A 15,149-nucleotide genomic window follows, 5' to 3' on the forward strand; every position below is an offset into this window, starting at 1 on the left:
CACAGATGTGTAATGAGGCGATGCTTCACTTGGCACAAATGTATTGTCTTGCGAGACAGACAGATGCTTATATTACTGTTTGCATTGTAATGAAACAGCTTAGTGTATAATGCACTACTACACCTGTTCTATCAAGAAATGGTATAACTAAAGAAATAAAAAATAAATAAAAAACCAAGATTTCAGAAATCTTATGGAAAGCAGGAGGCATCTAGTTACGCATGATGCAGAGAAGGATAAACTACATATTTTTTGTGAAGATTGACATAAAAAGGCATTAAAGTCTGCTACCAGATGATACGCGCAGTTGGTAACAAAGATAGGGCAGGAGACAAATAGACTTGAGTAATTGCAGAACAAATTAAATTTCACTTATACAAGCTAAATTCTTTCAGTTTGGCACAACCAGAGGGGACTTGAGTTAGGGTGCTAAAGGAATTAGCTGAGCTAATTTCAGAGCCATTGCCTATCCTCTTTGAGAACTTATAGAGGTTGGGTGAGGTCCAAGATGACTGGAAAGGGGCAAATATCATGCCCATATTTAAGAAACAGAAAGAGGATCCAGGGACCAGTCAGTCCTTGACTGGAATCAGGCCAATCAGCCTTACCTCGATACCTTCAGGGATCATTGAGCAGATCCACAAGGAATCTATTTTAAAGCTCCTAGAAGAGAACCAGGTGATTGGGACAAGTCAGTATGGATTCATCAAAAGCAAGTCATGCAAGACCATCTTGGTTATGGTGGTGGGCTCTGTTGATGTGATATACCTTGACTTTAACAAGGCTTTTGACACGGTCTCCCACAACATTCTTGTTAGTTACCTAAGGAAATACAGACTAGATGAAAATACTGTAAAGAGGATAGGAAATTGCTTGGATCATCATGCTTAAAGTAATCAACTGTGGCTGTGTCATTAATGGTTCAATGCCTAGGTGGGTGTAGATATCAACTGGGTTGTGCAGGGGTCTGTTCTGGGTCCAGTATTGTTTAAAATCTTCAGTACCAATTTGGATGATGGGAACAAATCCATGCTTAGCAAATTTGTGGATGACACCAAGCTCAGTAAGGTTACAGATACTCTGGAGGCCAAGTCATATGCCCCAGTCTCCTCACGATTTTTGTTGCTCTCTGCTGTACTCTCTCCAATTAGTTCATATTCTTTCTGTAATGGGGAGCCCAAAACTGAACATAGTACTCCAGATATTTTCAGTGCTGAATAATCACTTCCCTTGACCCGCTGGCAACACACCTACCAGTGCAGCCCAGTATGCCGTTAGCTTTCTTAGCAACAAGGGCACGCTGTCGGATCATATTAAGCTTATTGTCTGCTGTAAACACCGGGTCCTTTTCTGCAGAGCTGCTACCCAGCCAGTCAGCCCCCAGTCTGTATTGGTACATGTGATTGTTCCGTAGGACTTTGCACTTGTCCTTGTTGAACCTCATGAGATCTCTTTTGGCCCCGTCCTCCAATTTGTCAAAGTCACTCCGAATCCTAGCTCTACCCTCTGCATATCTGCCTCTCTCCCCAGCTTGATGCCATCTGAAAACTTGCTGATAGTACACTCTGTGCCATCTTCCAGGTCACTGATGAAGACATTAAACAAAAAGGCCCCAGGACTGACCCCTCCCCCCAGTTGATACTGACTGCCAACTAGACATCAAGCCATTGATTATTACCTTCCGAGCCTGAAGCTCCAGCCAGTTTTACCATCCATTCATCCAGCCTGTGCTTCCTTATTTTGCCTGGGAGAATATTGTGGGAGACCATATTAAAAGCCTTGCTAAAATCAAGGTATACTACATCCACTGGTCTCCCCATGTCCACAGAGCTAGTGATCTCATCATAGAAGGCAATCAGGTTGGTCAGGCATGACTTGCTCTTGGTGAATCCATGCTGACTGTTCCATCACCTTCTTCTCCTCCAAGTGCTTAGAAATGGATTCCTTGAGGATCTGCTCCATGATTTTTCCAGGGACTGAGGTGAGGCTGACTGGATCCTCCTTTTTCCCTTTCTTAAACATGGGTGCCATGTTTGCCCTTTTCCAATCATGTGAGACCTCTCCTGATCACCATGAGTTTTCAAAGATGACGGCCAGTGGCTTTGCAACCCCACCAGCCAAATCCCTCAGCGCTCGCGGGTGCATCCTATCTGGCCCTGTGGACTTGTATATCCAGCTTTTCTAAATAACCGTAACTTGTTCTTTCACCACTGTTGGCTGTTTACCTCCTCCCCAAACTATGCTGCCCAGTGCAGTAGTCTGGAAGCTGACCTTACCTGTGAAGACTGAAGTGAAAAAGGCATTGAACTCTTCAGCCTTTCCTGAATCCTCTGTCACAAGGTTGCCTCCCCCATTCAGTAAGGGACCCACATTTTCCCCGATCTTCCTCTTCTACCAACATACTTTGCAGAGCCTTTCTTGTTACTCCTCATGTCCCTTGCTGGCTGCAAATCAAATTGTGCTTTGGCCTTCCTGACTTCATCTCTGCATGCCCAAGCAAAGCTCTTATACTACTACTTCTGATATTTTGAAACATTTTTCCTATAAATGTGACCTAACGTACATATTTCTTCCTGGCATGCACAAGTCATACAATACAGTAAAGAAGACAAATGACAGAAGACCTGCTTCTGCTAATATCTGAACTAGACACAACAGTAGAGCATACAGTACAACAGTTAGCACACTAATACTGAAAATAGGGAAACAAACTATGGTAGGTATCCATTTTATATTTCATTTTGTGGGACTAGATATTGCAGTGGGTTAGAGTTGATCAGAAAGATAAGAGTTAATATTGGACCTTTAGCAAGTGGTTAAAATTACACTAAGTTTTAAACCTACACTTTTTATTAGTGCTCCCCTCTTGTTTTCTCTCTTCATTACTATCTTCTTCCATTGCCGCTCTGTTCAATCAAAGGCCATATGAGGCATGAATGAAACCTGACAATGCCATGGGCTCTAGTTTCTTGCTAAATAGACTGGAGCAAAGCTAATGAGGTTCATCTCCCCTGCACAACAGAATCTGAGAAAACTTGCATTCATTGAAAGTTTAGATTTTATTGGACTATCATAAAAACTTGCTTTTTAAGAAAGGCTAGTATTCCAAAAATCCGCGTTCTCCAAGCCAGAATATATCCAGGGATACAATCAAAATTCTCTGTATCACAATATATCATTAAATATCACTGAATATGTCACAAAAGTTTTATGCTCTAATAGTACCTCAAGATCCTCTGGATAATTTGAATTTAGTCTTTAGTTACTTTAATGGGCTTAGGTTAGCTAAGTGGAAATATTCAACATAGATAAAATATCATATTCATTGTGCTGATCCTCTGAGATTGGTACAGTTAACATTTTTCATATCTGATTCACAAAGAGCTTTATGAGAGTATAATGTTACTGTAAGTTAAATCCAGCTGAAAGTGACATAGTTTAATGCTTCATAAATTCTCCAGTTTGCCACCCAACTAAATGTAGCAAGCTAACTGACAAGGTGATCTGTACATCATTGCTCATGGTGATTTATGCTGAAAGATTGTAATTAAATTCCTTTCTTTTAGCTTGCTCCATGACCAGCATGCATAGCAACATGTCATCTGCCCTCAAGCTGCAAAGCTGTAGTAATTTTACTTTTATCTTTCTATTGGTAAAATATTAGGCTACAGAGAGTATTTGGCAATAACCCAAAGAAGCAAAAGTAAACACTAAATTTTGCTTTACTATGAATGAAATAATACACCGTAACTTAAAGTTCATATACTCAATCTTATGCTGTTAACTCTCTGACACCTAAAGCAGGAAAGGCCAGTTGCCAAGTCTCATAGGACAAAGAGACAAGACATGAGGACATCTGATTTACTAAAGGAAATAGAGGTAACGTTGCTTTGAACTTTTTGTAAGGCGAGATTTTACAGCAATGAAATTTGTGGTTTTCCCCTTATGTACATACAGATAAATTGCTCCAAATATACCACTAGAGAAGAAACAAAACTATACAACTCCCACCATGCCTCCATTTGACAACATCACATTTAAAATACAGCTTGTCTTCACATTACTATAGGTTACCAGGAATTCAGTGACCCCATATGCCACTTTCTGAACAGGGAGCCTACAGAACACAGATTCCAGTTTAAGGTTTCTACAGTAAATTCTAAACCCTAAAATGACTTTTCTTAGCACTAGCAGTGAGATGCTGCTTCTCGAACATCAGGTTCTACTGGAAAACTGGAATAGTTGACAAATAAAAGGAGACATATACACATGGTACTGGTCCAATTTTATGAAAATCATTGCTGGGCAAAATCAGAATGACCCCTCCCCACCCCCATTCTAGCATACAGCTTTCTTGCAGTAACTCCTTCAAACATAGCATCTTCTTGCTATACACATATATGTAGTTATACTTCAAAATCCCAAATGATAACTTTCAGCATGTTCTTTTCAGTTGTGTTTCAATATATTTTTCATAAAACATGATGAGATACCATGGGTATGGAGTATGTTATAAAAGCCTTACTAGATTAAAATGAAAAAAAAAAAAAATGCTGACTGGAATGGAGGAGGAAATGGGCTGTCTTAATATGGATTTTTAAAAGGCAATATAACATGAGGGCTGCCTACCCAGTAATCTGAATTTGTAACATACAAAATGTTTCCATGCTGCATTATGGACAGTTGTATAACGCCTTTCATCAAAACAATTTTCTCATGGAAATTATGAAGAAGTAGTAATAGAGTATTAGTAATATAGTAATGAAAGCCCTCTATAGTATAAACTAGGGCTGTACAAAGCTTTGGTCGCTGATTCGATTCAGCGGCCAAATCTCTGAATCGAATCAGGAGACCCATTAATCTCCCCAAATTGAATCGGAACCCTTCTGGTGCATCCTGGGTCTGAGGGACACCCGGGGTCCCCCTGTGGCTGATCGCCGAGCTGGGGGGGGACATGGGAGGGGTCCACCGCCAAGCACACAGGGGACCCCTCTTGTGAGATGCTCCATCTGCCCCACTACCTCAGCGTTCATGAGCTGCACCTGGTACCTCGAGGTACATAGAAAAAACATACAAAGCTGTGTCTGTGGCCAAATCACTGATTCTCTGAATCAGAATCAAATCTTCAGATTTGGATTCAGCCAAATTGAATCAGGACAGTGATCCAAATCAGTGAATCAAATCACTAATCAGTTAGATTAGACATCTGTAAGAACTACTTCACAGTAAGGGCGGCTAGGATCTGGAACCAACTTCCAAGGAAAGTGGTGCTGGCTCCTACCCTGGGGGTCTTTAAGAAGCAGCTTGATGCCTACCTGACTGGGATCAATTGAGCCCAGTTTTCCTCCTGCCCAGGCAGGGGGTCAGACTTGAAGATCTACAAGGTCCCTTCCGACCCTACTTCTATGATTCTATGATCACTGTCCCCTGAACTGGGCTGAATCTGAATCCGAATCGAATACAGCCCAGTTTACACACCCCGAGTATAAACCTCTGTTTATCTGGCAGTAACCTCTGATGTAAAATGTTGTGAGTGCACACTTTCTTATGCCACAATAATATAATTAACAAGAGAAATATGCATTTTTTTTCCTAACAACTTAAAGCAGACTCAGAACAGATTTCCCCTTAAGTAGAATAGTGGCTGGTAATGTGATATTGCATTACATTTTACTAATATTATAGTATTAAAGGCAGTGTGACCTTTTCACATTACATATTTATTTACAGATAGCTTATATTAGTAATAGGTTATAGGATGTTTTAATAAATGGTTATCAGTTATGCATTTTAGCTCAGACTGTAATAGATAAAAAGATGACTTATTACAATGGTTTTTAACTATTTGTACCAATGTGTTTATAATCACAAGTAACAAGCCTGTAAGTACAGTAACATGTTTACAGCATATGTGTCCTTGTAACCAACATCATTTTAGCATCTTGGTAGCCTAAATAATGGAAGAATAAAATGTTGCATACTTCCCATTTATGCTGCATGGGGTAGGCTTTGACTCCAAAACATTACAGTTGTTCAGGCCTGTTTAGAGCTGCAACATCATCACTTGACACTTATTTTCATTTGAAAAGCTTAAACGTATTTTAACATGAGAGTTTGATATCAATGTTTTCCCACTGGAAAAGGGGCATCTGGAGATGTCATGAAAGAAATATTCAGTTTTGAACCTATGTAAGACTTTCCTGAGAATAATAAGAATAAGGGGGGATTTTTAAAATCAGGATTTGACTTTCTTTGCTAAGACAGTGTTTTGATGACAGCAGTATTCCATCTTGTTGACAAATTTTGCTTACTCTCAGAGAAAGTTGTTCCTTACTGTAAATCAGCTGAAATCAAATGCACTTTATAGAGAGAGCAAATGCTCTGTACTGAGCTATTTCTGCTACAGTAGCTATGCTCCTTTAGATATATCTACAAGGAAGGAAAATGTGGAGGCACTAGATGTCAGAAGTGAGACAAATTTTAAAAGTGGAAATTCCAGAGAACTGCTTGAAAATACTCACCACAAAGATTCAGATACCTCTCCTTCCTTCATTCAACCAACCCTTATGAAAATGAAATAAGGCTGTCTGCTCACCACTAACCACATCACCTCAAAACCATGTTGTGATGATACCCACACGCTTCATAGTAGGCATCTGGAAGACATATAACTTGGCACGAATTTGCCTACCACACTCGCTGCTAGACCTCTTTCTTTATGTAATGGAGCTCTGACACTAACTGAAGCCTCTAATTACTTGTGTGATACAATGGTAAACAAAAATGCTAACCAAAGTATTATTCAAGGGACATCTCACTATTGCAAAAGAAACCAAGAGTCAGTCATCTGCATCTAATGCATAGCCAAAAGCCACATTATCAGGAGTGACAGATGCTACAAGAGGAACACAAGATCTCTAAACTAATGTTAATATTATATGTGGGATTCTCAGTAAGACTTTTATGTATTCAGAGAACGATCTATTAAAAAGTTCAAATTGCATCACTAAAACCTGGGTCAGTGAAAGACATGCACTGAAAACAGCATTTCCATTTAGACTTCCCCTTGCCTCAGTGTCTTGGAATGGGGGGAGAAGGGGGGAGGGGACAAGACTTGAAGTAATATACCAGTCCCTGGCAACCTCAGGCATAAAAACACCAAAACAAAACTTCTAAGCATGTCTATTGTTCCTGTTAATCCAAGGACACGGCCAAAAAATTTTAGAATCCTGATGATTTACCAAATATACAAAGTGTAATTACACATTACCTTTCAAGCATGTTAAATGCTCTTAAAATGGGAGTGCCTACACATGAAGGCAGGAAAAGACAAGCTAAGTACCCCCCACATATTTTGGAGTAAATCTGTTCAGGCAAGGGTTACTTTCAGCAGGTGTTAGGGAGCTCATGTTGCAGTTCTGCCAGTCTGCTCCATAAGGCTAATATCAGCCATTTGCGGTCCTCCAGTATCCCAGGAGACACCTCTCCCATCCCTCCCCATGTGGATTAGCCATCCTCCCAGACTTCCATGCACTGGACCAACAGCTGGAGATAGCCACTTGGAAGTGGAAGGAGGGAGAAAATGGAGAAGGTGGGAAAGAGGGGGGCAGAAGGAGGATGGAGGGAATGGGAGAAGGAAGAGGGAAAAAGAGGAGAAGGGAGCAGGGAGAGGGGAAAAGGGGAGAAAGGGGAGATAGAAAGGGGAGGGGGTAGGAGGTAGGCATAGAGAGGGGCAGAAGCCCTCCCTGATGCCCTGTACTGCTTGAATCATGCCCTTCTCCCACCTGCCCAGATCAGTCCATGCCACCTTGCACTGCTGGGGCTGCTTCTCTGCCACTTGGATCACCCCCAGTGCCGTAGCAAGTGGTGGTGGGGGGAATGGGGTGACCACCCTGGGCTCCAAAGCAAAGGGGTACCAACAGGCGCTGCCCAGCTGGGCTGGGGTGCAGGACAGATGCAAAAGCAGGTCATTTGTGGGGTGCAGGGATGGAGGAAGGGCAGCTCCCACTGCTGCATGCACTCCTGGGCAATTATGGAGGGGTGTGTGCTCCTTGGATTTCTACATGGGGCAGGGGCGGTCTGCTGCTGCGGGCTTTGTCTAAGGTGGCAAATTTAATTGCTATGGCACTGATCACCCCACTACCACAGGGGATAAGGGGAGAGCAATTCACAGTGGGTGGCAATCCAAGTGGAGGGCCCTTTCCCCTCTCCCCCTATACCATTGCTAGAGCTGGTGAGCCAGGGGACAGGCATGAAGCGGATCAGACAGCTCCTACCCATAACCCTGTTCACCAGCCCTCTAGTGGCAGGTGAGAGCAGTGCATGTTAGAAACTGTGTTAATGTAGGGCTGTACAAAATGGCTGTGTTTTGATTTGGTTTTGGATTCGTCCATTTCGGAGGACAGTGATTCGTTTCAGTGTTTCAGATCGCTGCCCTGTTTTGTTTTGGCTGAATCTATTTTGGATATTCAGCTCTGCTGAATCTCCTCCAAATCTGTTTTGAACGGACTGCAAGGAAAGCTTTGCACAGCCCTTTGCATAGGTGAGGAGACACCTACACGGATCTCTGATCCCTGTCACTTTGGGTTGCTGGGCAGTGAAGCAGCGCAGTGATGAGGAAGCCTTCTGGTCCCTGCCACGTGAGACACAGCTCCACAGGGAGCAGACATCTGTGCTGGGGTCTCCTTGCTGCTGCTGCCCGCCCTGCACTGCCCCAGTGATGTGGGGCTGTGCAAGGTGGGCAGTGGCGGCGAGGCAACCCCAATGTGGCTCTCTGCTCCCTGCATAGGCATACTGAGACCTTTGTCTACTGCAATACAATTCAAGAACAGCTATGCATATTTTAGATGTGGCAGAAGTATTATGGAATGATATTTTCATAGGAAATCTAAAAGCAGTAATACCTAGATATGACAGTTCATATTTCTAACTATTCCATTTTTACATATTCTGGTGTAACTACACAAACAGCTTGTGCCATATATGAAAGATACAAAACTATTTTCTCTTTCACTTACAATAATTATTAAAACAGTGATATTAAATATTCATACTGTCATCAATTTTTTGACCAACTATGGGTCAAAACTCAAGCTGAATTGCAAAGTGCTCTAAACTTTTGGGATATTATCCGTACATTTCAGAATGGAAATAGAGATGTTGTCTTTGCTTTCTTTCTGCTTTTGTAGGGTTTATTTTGTATGGAGTAAATAGCAAAAAAGTGAATGCACTAGAGTTATACAGTAGAAGATAAATGCAAATGAAGTTCTACAGCACATATAGACAAAACAACTTTCCAAAGTGGTTTTCTGTGATGGAAATAATTTGTCCTTGTTCATGGGTTTTTTAAATCAGGTTGCTTAGATAAAACAGCAGAACGCTCCAACAAAATAATTCCAGTCGTAACAATGCGGCCACAAAGAAGGGATTACAAAGATGATTCCTAGTCCCCTCCTCAGGGTCCCATCTTCTTCATTTGGAAGAAAAATTCACCATTCCTTTTTCCTAGAAATACTCCTAAATCCCTCTGGAAGTTTTACATACTTACTATTCTTCATTCTCAATGTATACCTGGCTCCAAGGTTCAATTGTCTAATAGGCCACAGCTGTCAAACCCTTTCTCCAAATCTGTCTTCAGAGGGTGTAAAGGATGCTTTTTCCAATGGAATTAGCAAAATTAAATTAGCTTTAGTGCAATTGAAAAAAAGAAAAAAACTTAATAGCCATGTAGAAACATATGGATACCCTAAAGCTGTGTTCATTATGCTGTAATGTAGGAACTCACCTTGTTTACAATACAATTAATTAGTATGGCTAAAAAGGTGTTAAACTCTGTCTAAATGAGTATGAGGGAGGAATTTCCAAATCCCTTAAAGATAACTGAGCAAAGAACTCTCCTTCCATGTAAAACCCAAAATTGTGGGATTTTTTCCTTATCTAGATTCCTAAAAGAACAGAATACAAATACCTTCTTGCAAGGAATGAGTTTAGAAGACACACTATTAGGCGGGTATGTGTATTCCCTGTTGCTAGTTTTTAAATTAGGCACAAAAATGTTCAAGGATAAAATTCCAAATTCCAGCAGAAGTGAAAATAAGGAAGTACTAGAAGTATCAAGAAAACTTGATTTTATGAGGCTCAGAGATACAGTTTTGCTAGACCAAGATGCAAGGTAAATGGTGATAATTTTGAGGCCTGGCCATAACTTGTCACCAGTGCAATATGCTCTCTCTTCCTAACAATTCATTTTTAGAAGGATGGTGGTTTCTCACACTCCACCTGGAAAAGAGGGTATGTAAAACCTGACTGCATGCTAACCAGTGCTTAGTCCCAAGATAAAGAACTAGCAGCCAATTATTTATTCTTATAACTACAAGCTAACACTGCTGAACTAGTCAAATTCTGCTCTAGCAATCTTACCTTTAGGCTAAGTTTTGTTCTTCACATTGTAAAAAATGAATGTACATCAAGATATTATCAGTCACAATTACAGATGAGGCACCCCTCAATGCCCTGTTATGATTTTCTTTATCTAAAAGCATAAGACCCTAATAGGAATTGTACATGTAGCATTTTTAGGTGTAATATCCTAAGTATGAAAATGAACCAGTAGTACATAATATATTGTACTTTTTTGGAAAGCTAGAACTTGGCAACCCTGTTTAACTCTTATAGCGAGTGTGATAAGCGAGGTGACTGCAGCACTTTAAATGTAGCCTCCTCAGCTTTTGAGAATTGTTTGTTGGTGGCCATCACCATGCACACAAGTTCCTAACATTTATAAAAACCATCACATGGTAAAATAAAGGACCAGCCTTCTCATCTGCAATACTCAGTCTTTTGCCAAAAACAAGCAAACAACCATTCCTTCTCCACAGCTTAACTAGACCAAAAAACCCTTCAAAGATTTGACTGTGCTGATAAGACTTAACAACAACCTCTAAATCTTCTTTCCCAAGGCATACCAGGAATCAGTCATCACTAGCCATATTGCACTAAAGAAACCCGTCAATCTATAGAGGAATCTATTCTATTTACCTTAGCCATTGTTATCCCTGTTGGTGACAACAGGATTAAAGTGCTCATATGGAGTGGAAAAGGGATATGCCCCTTTCCCCTACAGGAAATGTATATGAATATTGCTGTCTTAAAGTCATTTAAACATTGAAAAATTCATGAACAAAAAGAAGAAAAATGTCTTAGGGAAGAGTAACAGAACCTTTGATAATATCAATTACATTCTTAACTTGGGAGACAAGAAGCTTGTGCATCTTAGTCTGGCTGCTTTGTATACATCACCATGGTATATGAACACAGAGCTTAGTTGCCACAAGGGGAAAAAAATCCCTCAAACGTTTACCATTAGTACATAACTGATATAAACATTTTTACAAGATAAAATCATGATAACATTTGAAAGATTTATTGTAGCACTTCCTAGCAGATACAAATCTTTTTTCGCCGTGTTTACATTGCTATACGGCATTGGGAGCCAGCCTTTTTAGCCATCATGCTGCGAATTAACCCTCTACCTTCCTAAGTGCCGCTCTGATCTCCTGGTCACCTTTCTGTTCCTTCCCAGTGCTCTCTGCCTTATCTCCTGCTCTGCATTCTGCTTCCTGCCCTATCTGCTGCTGTGCTACATGTCCCCTCTCTAATCTGCCATGTATTATAGGGCCTTCCCATGCCACACACTGGCAATCTCTGCTATAGAAATTGTATACTGCACTGAATCAAATTCAGTAGGGATAACAATCAGAGTCAGGAAACTGCATAGACCTTCTTCATTACTCATAGACCTTAAAGATCTATTCCACTGAGGTTCCATTGATGTTGTATCAAACGTCATTTAACAGCTGTGCAGCTAGAAGGTTGGGTTTTTTTGCCACCCTTGCTCAACTCAAAACATTGGGCTCTGAACAGTTCCCACAGACTCTTTTCCCCCTCCGGCTATCCAACTGTTCCTCTCAGACAAAGGCCTAGCAATTATGATCTCTTCAGGATTTGGCAGAATTATAATTCCAACCAAGGACTGCTTGTGAAAGCCAGGCAATCAAACTTCCACAATAGGTGGCAACCTCCTTAAGTGGGATTATAAAAAATGTCCTCAAATAGCTTCTGTTTGCTTTGGAGTTTAAAACCAGGTTTTGGTCTTAAATTATAGAAACTGTTAGTGATTAGGTCATGATACTTTAGCAAACACCTGTCAATTTGCAATCATTAAGATCACTCTAATCAGCAGAGGAAGTAAACTATAAACTGTAACCAGGGGAAACTTTTGGGAGCAGAAGGTAATTTAAGATGCTCATTTGTAGGTTATGAAACAAAAACCCTTTAGGTGGCAATCCCAATATGGTTTGTCTTTACTCAGAAATATTACAAAAATACACTGATTCTAAGACAAGGGGAAGAAAATCACACAAAAAAATAGCTATCTCCAGGAAGTGGGAACTGAGACTTCTTTGTTATACTCCCAAGATGTTCTGAATTTGTTCCCTAACTATTATAAAGACTGGAAGCGTGTACATATCTGGATGCAGTTAGACCCCATTACTGAACCACACTACTTGAACAGCTGTGCTAAGCTTGCATATGTCTAATGTTTGACTTTTTTTTTTTAAATGAGGTGACCCAAAGCAGGGTATCAGTCTAACTTTACTAAAGCAGGAAGGAGGTGACTGAAGACTCAAAGGTAAAAAGCAATAATAAAGACTGATGAAGCATGCACACCAACATATCAGATATGCCTGTCAGCTCCTAGGTATAGGGGTCTTTGATATACACCATTAGAAAAGTATAAGTTTTAAGGATTGTTCTGACTTCTGAATTTCACAGTTCTAATTGCAGTTTTTTATACTCTATCTAGTTATTCTTTTGTCAAAGATATGAACTGTATTTTTGTTTCTTTAGTGTTTGCTTGCTCATGATGCAGCCTTTAAAATATCTACATAATAATGCCATAACTTTAAAAGGTTTATGAATACATTACATACTAATTATTCTCAATCCCTAATTATTTGATATTCAGAAATGGCCGTAATCCTGGGTACTGCAGACAGCACAGATCTTCGGAGCATAACCTATAGCTGCAGAGTTGTGTTGTGTTCTCACCCATCATTCCAAAACAAGGCCAAGAAAATGTATCAAAAATATTCAGGAGGCATTCATGGGAGTACTCCATGGTATCACTTAGCTCACCATCTTGAGCCCTCTAACCTGTCCTGTTTTAGGCTTTTGCTTCAATACATTTTATCACTCACAGTCAAAATCATTTATTTAGGACATTAAAAGAGTAAAATGAACATGTTACAACTTCTGTGCACCAGAAGTGAACCTGCTTCCTCTGAGAGACGAGATTGGAAGGCAAAATTGGGAAGCTGAGAAAAAAAAAAAAAACACCACAAGAATGAGTAGGAAGTAACAGCACAAAGGTAATCCCTAAAAGTAAAAGAAAAATGAGAATGAGAACTCAGGGAATGCTAAACTTAAATTGAGTCTAACATAATTTGAATGCATTAGTTCACTCAAGACTGCATTTCCTGGAACTTTCCTTAAAAACTTTCTTACAGTTCCAAATGGCCAACACTTGAGTAAGGCAGGGTAGATATGCCCCTTATAACTACTTAAGATCAATCTATCTATCTAGAATGATCTCTCAAGCAACAGATTAAATAAGTTCCATCCTTACTGATGCACCAGGCCTTGCAGTAGACCCAAATGCCCCTGTGTCCCCACATAAATACAGAACACATCATCACTGTATTAAATAACAAGGAGTACAGTATTTTAAGGTTTATTCACCTGCTACTCTACTGATATCATACATGCCATCACCTGCTTGCAGTGATCTCTACATGTAAGAATGAATTAATGTTGGTCAGACATCAGCTGCAGAAAGAAACAAAGGGCACTCCACTGCTGACCTCAGGGTTGATGTTTTTAAAGTTTTGCTACCTGAGAACTAGTTTGAATGGGAAACTGGGAACAAGAAATCATCCACAGATTGGATTGCATTAAATCTGGTTTAAACAGGGATTAGGGGTTCTTATCTCTTTATCTGGATTAGTTTTTGTGTCCCCTTTTGTTCTTATGGGTTCTTCTCTTGTTTGTTGTCCCCCTCCCACTGCTTCCTCTCCCTCCTGCCTTCCCACCTTTTTTACTGGAATCACTCATTCCACTTTATACACTACTCTAGGCTTATCCTGTCACAGTATCTGACAAAGTGAACTCAAATTCACAAAACCTTATGCTATATATAAATCTTTGTTAGTCCAGTGGCGCTCAACCCTTTTCATGCAGTAGGCCACATGGGCAGTCAATGGACCCAATCTGGCACCCAGGGCAGGTGTAGCAGGGCCCCATCTGATGGCACTGAGTGGAGCACAGGGGCAGCCCAGCCCTGGCCCATCCCTATGAGGGGGAGGCAGGTTTGATCTGGCTCTAATCTTGCCAGGAGGGAAGGGGGCACGGATCCGCCCTGCAGGGGAAGGGGGCACAGCATGGCCCTGAACCAGCCACACAGGGGAAGGGTGCATGGCTTGGCCTCATGGGAGGAAGGAAACATGGCCTTGCCTCGACTTGGCTGGGTGGAGGGAAGGGAGCATGGCAGAACCTATGGGTGGGGAGGCAGGTGAAGGGGGCATGGTGCAGATATGAACGAACTGTGCAAGGGGGACACGTACCCTGGCCCCAACATGGCCATACAGAAGGAAGGTGGTATGGACCAGCCCTAATTTGGCTGGGCAGGGGGGAAGGTCATGTCCTGGCGCCACCCCACTGTACAGGCATCAGGGAGGGGTAGCAATTATAACTGCCCCTGCTCCCCCTAGCAGAGCCCCATGGGCTAGATTCCAAAGCTCCATGGGCCACATTTGGCCCACAGGCTGGAGGTTCAGCACCCCTGAGTTAGTCCGTAAGGTGCATATCTACCCTGCCTTCTACCTGCTTCAGACTAACAAAGCTAACTACCTCTCTCAACTTTTAAATAAGCCAATGGATCTAATTTGTCAGACTAACTGAAAACTATCAGGGACCAATAACAAATAAAAATTGGGAATGAGAAATTGCCACATATTGTAAAATTCTAATATGGAGCAAAGGGAGCTTGTGGTCTGTGAAAGGAATAACTGTGCTGCAAAATAAAGATGAAT

At 41.1% G+C, this 15,149-nt stretch overlaps 1 protein-coding gene across 1 annotated transcript in view; it reads right to left on the reverse strand.

Moving 5' to 3' along the window:
• Positions 1-15,149, reverse strand: part of CNTNAP2 (contactin associated protein 2) — a 1,295,029-nt gene that overhangs the window by 855,617 nt on the left and 424,263 nt on the right. The gene's annotated exons all lie outside the window — the stretch shown is intronic.

This window comes from Alligator mississippiensis, chromosome 5 (assembly GCF_030867095.1).
Source record: "Alligator mississippiensis isolate rAllMis1 chromosome 5, rAllMis1, whole genome shotgun sequence".
Classification (NCBI taxonomy): Eukaryota; Metazoa; Chordata; order Crocodylia; family Alligatoridae; genus Alligator; species Alligator mississippiensis.